Genomic DNA, 6890 nt, shown 5'->3' with positions numbered 1-6890 from the left:
CCTGTACGGAAGACATTATCACGGAGAAAGCAGAAGCGGTACTTGTATAAACTGGTTTCTACCTCCTTACCCTTGCCTTACGTTACCATAGCCGTTAATGATGGAAGAAGTGTATAGAATCAGTGGTAACCCTAACGGGTGGAGGGAGGACCAATTTATAGGGGTTGAGACTTAATCCGGTACGTCCATCAAGTAACCGATCTAACGGACGAGATTTATTCTTCATTAAATATTAGTTATGGGTTTTACATTAATTGGGCCACACATAAGAATAATAAAATTCTAACAAGGAAACAATCTAAAACAGAATCTGAAAAAAATGGAAAATAAATTCAAGCCCACTGAATTCAGAGTGTTTTCTTAAGGAAATTATTCCCCTCAAGTACCCAAGGTTACGAATATATCCTTTGTGATAACGAATTAACTCACCAAACAGAGCAGACCTCAAAAGCCGGTGAACGGCGAAAGCAAAAGACGGCAGAAATCACACATAGAAAAATATTTGAAGTGCATAAAAGAAAGAAGAAGATGATCAGAATTTTCATAAAGAAAATTTGAAGAGATGCCTAGTTATTTATAGCAAACAACGGGAGTTTGTTAAGAAAATAGGTGTCTTTTCTGAAAAGACATGTGCCTTTTCGGCAAAAAATTATCTTTCTGAAAAAGACAAAAAAAATAAATTTTCATTTCCCATTCACACCAAATACCTAACAAGACTAAAGTCTCTAAGGGAAGGATCATACAATAGGTATGTTATCACATGAGATGGATAATTCTTAAGATCAATTCTTCTATTCAGTGGAAATGGTGGTGGCAGGAGCTTAGCAATCAGGTAATAGGCATTTCACACAAGATTGACTGTATCATACTAAGGTGGACTAGACCACTTATTGATTGGATAAAGTTAAACACAGATGGCAGTCATAACAGTGATAATTCTGTTGGAGCTGGAGGTATTAGTAGGGATAGTAATGGCCAAATTATTATGGCCTTTGCTAAATATTTTGCAAAAAGGTAGCAGCAATTTAGCAGAAGCAAAGGCAATTATATATGGATTACAATGGTGTATCTCCCAAGGATTTAGAAATGTCCTGGAAAGTGACTCACTTATCATCATCAATATGGTGAAGGGAAAAATATATATAGTCTGGCAACTCCAAGAATCTATAGATGCTATAAATCATATGCTCTCGCAAACAACCAACATTGCTCAATTGCTACAGAGAAGTTAATCAAGTTGCAGATGCATTAGCCAAGTGGAGTATGAAGATCAAAAAGAGCATTTTTACGAGGCCAGGGATCTCTCCAAACAGGCTAAATGGACATACATGATGGATATACAAAATATGGCCTCCACAAGACATAAAAAAAAAGGAAGAATTTGTTTGTACTATGAAAAAAAAAATTGGGAGCTATTTTTTGCTTTGAGAGTCGACATCTCCTTGTTTATGGTAGGTGATAGTTGTTAGGCATTTGTAATTGCTTCAGAAGTTAGCTTATTGCTTTAACCTCTGACTTTTGTACATCTTTTGTTGATGCAATAAAGGGTCACGCCTCCTTAACGCGTAAATTATTTATAAAAAAATATTTTTATATCGTGACCGTTGCTCATGAAAAAAATCAAATGCCGTAAACTGTCAGTTTGTTTGGCTGTTGAAAATTAAAAATTAAATAACGCTTAATATCTTCCTTAGAAGTACGTTTATACTATTTTGAAAATTTCTAAAACAATGTACCCCATTAAATTTTATTTAACAGTTTAAATACTAGACCATTTCGGTCCAAAAAAAAAAAAAAAGGATTCATGTTCGACCCTTCAGCTCCCGTATCCGCAGGCCAACACGAAACACTTTGTTAAACGTTTCTAAACATCAATTAATGAAAAAATAAATGGTACTGTACTGGCGACACATTTCTTTTGTTATATAAAGACAACTTGTTTTTGCTGTTATGTAACAGCTCTAAGCTTAAGGGAGAAGTAAAGAAAAAAATGAAGAGGCAAAGCAGTTTTCCTCTTCACTTCATAATCTTCTTTTTCTTGTTGACATTGTTAGTGTTGCCTCAGCGTTCTGCTTCATCTTATATTAGAAGGCTACTTCTTAGCCATGAATCAGAGCACTATGCAGTGATATTTGATGCTGGAAGTACAGGTAGTAGAGTACATGTCTTTCGTTTTGACCATAACTTGGATCTACTTCCCATTGGCAATGACATCGAATACTTCCTCGCGGTACGTCTCCTTTCTCTTATTATATAGCTATGAATTATATTAGCTACTATTATAGTTATCTTTTACGTAACCTAGTGTAAAATTAAAGTCTATATAATTATATTTGAGTTTTTGTCAAACTCTATTTGTTTGACTTGTTTGTGAAGATTTTAAAATTTAATTTTTCAAATATTTCAAAAACACAAACCTTGAGAAGAATGCCATAGCAATGGCGTAGCTAGGTTTGGGCAAGGGTTGGATTGAATGCCCTTCACTGCAAAGTTGCATTTTGCACATATGACAAGAAATTTATTCTTTGGTTATATATGAACAGTTGAAAACCACTTAATATAATGACAAAATTTTAGTACTAATCGTGGCAAAGGGATTCAAAACTAGTTTAGATCGTAGATTAAGATCCTAAGTAATGTTGAATTTTTGAATCCGCAACTATTCCAGTTTTGCATGTTTCAAGTTCAACTCTCTCTCTCTTTATAAAAACTTCAAGTTGGGGTCTTGCAATTAAGGATCAGTCTATTTCCCCATTCTTAAGAGTAACTTTTAGCAGTTGTATACATGAGATTGATTGTCAAACTCCTCCTTCCTTAATCAAAGGTTTCAGGGAATGAAAACTTCTTAATAGGAAGTATCTTTTCCACTAATTAGTGAATATATTGGGCGTGAATCTGTATTAGTTGAATCAGTAAATTTAGAGATAGAAGGCGAAGATAGATTATTCTCACACGTAAGCCCGACACATGAGGTTATAAATAATAATTATTATAGTCCTTTCCGATCCCTTTTAAGAAAAAGAAATGGATTGAGAATATGGTTACTTTATTCTGACTCACCTACCTATAAGCTGTAGTGATCCTACGGGCCAAATTTCTATGATTATCTAATTTTGTTATTTTCTCTACCTGATTTGTCCTCGTAAATTCTAATTTGTCCCATACGTAGAGTATAAGGTGGGTGAATAATATTTCCAAAGAAACAAAATTGCGAGCTTGATTACTTTATACTAGTAAGATGGAAGTGCTTTCGTAAATCCTGAGTTACTACTACCAACAAGTTTTCCAAGAAGATGTATTGTACGTTAATGGAAAATCTATAAGAGGAAGATGTATTGTACGTTAATGGAAAATATATAAGAGGCTTTTATATATGTTTTTGGATCTGCATTTATAGCAGTTTGCGCCAGTTTGGCCAAGCAGCCAAAAGCAACGTATTTTGAGAAGTACTAAATAGAAGTATTTCTTGAAAAAGTCTTTTTGGAGAGTAACAATTTGTGTTTGACTAATCATTTGAAAGTGCTTTTGTTAGTAATTTGTGTGTAGTCAATACTTTTAAAAAGTTATTTTAAGTATTAAATTACGAAAAAGGACATCATGTTATGATACAGAAAATATGAACTACTGAAGTAGCTGGATGGTTATGAAAGGCATATTTACTTCTGTATAGACAGCCCATACATCATATGGTTGATGGTTCTACTGAGATTATTAGCAATTAAATGTGTAAGATCTCTCATAGCCGTGACCTTTTTTATTTTTTATATATGTTGAGTGGTTGAAGGTTTCCTCAATAGTTACAGATATTGTTAAAAAAGAAACATTAGAAAATTAAAAAGAAACCATGATTGATTGGACTTTGCCCAATATAATGATGATAGCTTCCACATTGTGCGCTAATTGGCCTATTAAAAATGCGTCTATATCATATTATTTGAAGCTAAGGTCACAGAGTCACAATATATATATTAGTATACAATGTACTAAAGTAATTTTTTTCTTCTTTTGTAGTCTTGCACTTGTTAATGCTATCATAGCCGTTAGAAGCTGAAGGGGCCATCAGTCTATGATTCGAATTCAGGATTCACCCAAAAGACTTTTCAACTATCTATTTAAATCTAAGCTTAATTTAGAGACAGAGTAATTAAAAGTTTGAAAGAATTTGAATATTTAATTCAAAACTTTAAGACTACAAGTAAAGCAATTCAAAGTTATTTTAAACAGTGTTCAATGTTTTTACGTGGTTGATATGTAAACAGATTCTAAAGTTTACACAATATGATCTTATAAATGTGAGAATACACTTTTGAAAACTTGTCTGGTACCATGTGAAAGAGTCTGCATTTAAACAATAGGTGACAGTAATACGAGGTCTTAATTTATAAAATAATGTGCATATCTTATGCAACAGCTAGAGGTAAGACATTATAAAACTCAACAAAAAAGAGTTTGCTAATTTGAATCTGGATACGCTAGTCACCGACCTATTATATGGATAATAATTTATAGTAATACTATCATATTGCATTTTAGTCCTTTTTATTTTATTTTTTATTTTTTTTATCAACCGAACACATTTTATTTCATTCTTCCAAACAAGCCAACCCCGCCATACAGCACCTTATGTTTATCCCAAAGCAAAAACAAAATATACCTAACCTGCACTCTTCTATTGTATAGTTTTTCTATCCACCCTCTATCTTTACACGTTTGTTTTCTACATAAGATATCAAAAAATTTGTATTTACACTCTTCCTTTACTTGTTTGCTGATAGTATGAGGCCTAGGGACTTGATGATTCCATAGCGCCTTGTTTCTTGCCATCCAAATCTTGTATATTGTCGCTACCAGTACTGTCCAAATGAATGCTCTGCTTACTTTGCCTTTAGCTCGTCTCGCCAGTCTGCCCCAGCTCCCTTTCAGGTCATTGTTGTTAACTCGAATTCCTAGCCACTGCAGTACCTCTTCCAGGCAAGCTTCTCCTCTCCACCATGGCCATTCATTTCCAGCCCCCCTTCTCCATTTATAGCCATTGCTTATTGTATATTTCCCTGCAGGACTAATCCACCCATTCCCACTGCATCCATTAGCAAACTTGTCCTTTATGTAGCACACCTTTTTCCAGTACCGACAGCTAGCTGTCTTGCGGGGCCTTGTGTTGCCACCAGTTCTTTTAGCATATCTTTTTCAAGATTTGTGATTCTTATAGTTAATTGTTTTGAGCAGATAAATCCAGGTCTAAGTTCATATGCAAATTATCCTAAAGCTGGAGCACTTTTAATGACCATTTTTTAACGACAGGATATGCATCCGATCGTTATAAGTACAGTTATAACGACTGAAATTTTTACCCATCATTAAAAGTCAATTTTTAGTTCAACAATAACATAAGGACAATACCCCATCGTTATAATTATGAAATCCCGTCGCTAGTTCTAATTAACCAAAAAAAGAGCGCGACACTTTTTGCCTTTTTCGGTCAAACTCCTTCGCTCCGCGCGCACAAACCCCAACTCCCACATCCCCCCAAGTAAAGTACAGGCTCTAGTGGTGATTTGGACTCCCTCTCTTCTCTACGACTTTGCCTTTTTCTGCGCTTCTGATGAATTGGTATGGGGTTATCTCCTTTTCGTCAAGGTAATTTTCTCATCTTCTCTCCTTGAAGTTCCCTTTTTATAGTAGTAATTTCTCTTGAACCTTTTTTCCTGAATTACTAACTGCTAATTGTGGAAACTTGTCCCACTCACCTCCCAAATTGGTACCCATTAAATTTTCATCTCCTTTTGTATTCTACTATTGCTGATATGGTGTTTTCATTCCTAATTTCCTTTTATTTTGATGTCTTTGAGCTTGATTGGCAGATTTTTGAGTCTCCCTTCTCTTTGAATCGAATTCCAAACGAAGTGGTAAATTAGATCTTGGAGAAATTTCAGTTTTGCAGGTTTTCTGCTCTAATCTGCAATTGGGTACCTGAGGAAACTCATTCAAGTTTGTTATCTGCATCTATTGTGTTATTCACTGCGAAAATTATGGTTTGTTTGTGCACTAAATTAAGTTCTCTTTGTCCTGTTTTCCCTTATCTGTCCTTTTATGGTTATGATTTATTCTCATTCCTATTATTTTGAAAATCTTCGCTCTTCTTTGATTTTGTATTTAGCTTGCTAGTTTCATTGATTGTTTTGGTTTATTATTCAGATTCCCTTTGGATTCCTTACAAGAAACTATGTGAAATCTTAGGTGCATTGTTCCGGTCGCAACAAAACTTCCATCAACAAGGCACAGAGAATACATATCTATAGATTAATCAAACATAGAAAAAGCAGAACAAGTAGATAGCTATATGGTTTGTCTAATTTCTCACATAATCTGCTTTTCCTATGCTTGAGTAGCTGTCAGATATGTATTTATCCTGTCTTGCAGATGGAAATTTGGCTGCGAAATTGATTGCCTTGTTTGCGTTGACTTGAAAAAAAGGTTCATGATTGTAGTCTTGTAGTCTATTATCAGCTAATGTGACAAGCCTCATTCTCTGATAGAGCACATCTTCTCGAATTTTACCCCAGTTTCATTTTGATCACCTTTCTTGTCTCCATTAAACTAGGCTTAGTTACTTATTGATTGCTCTAAAACTAAGATTCAATAATTTAAAAAAACTTGCAGAACTTTACAAGATGGATGTTAGTTCTAAAACCGTAAGTTTACTTTTTCTGGTTTTTTTTGTATTACTTGCATCATTAATATAGCAAATGGTTACTTTCCTATTAATAATGTGGTAGATTTTACTTTGAGAAATCTAAACTCACCTGTTGAGTTCGGGAATCCAAAGCATTTTAGAAAATTATTTATGCTAGTCATTTATATGTATGCTATTTTTTTTCTTCTCAAGAAAC

Source organism: Lycium ferocissimum, chromosome 3, assembly GCF_029784015.1.
Source record: "Lycium ferocissimum isolate CSIRO_LF1 chromosome 3, AGI_CSIRO_Lferr_CH_V1, whole genome shotgun sequence".
NCBI classification, from domain to species: Eukaryota; Viridiplantae; Streptophyta; class Magnoliopsida; order Solanales; family Solanaceae; genus Lycium; species Lycium ferocissimum.
Note: the sequence above shows the minus strand (reverse complement) of the source record.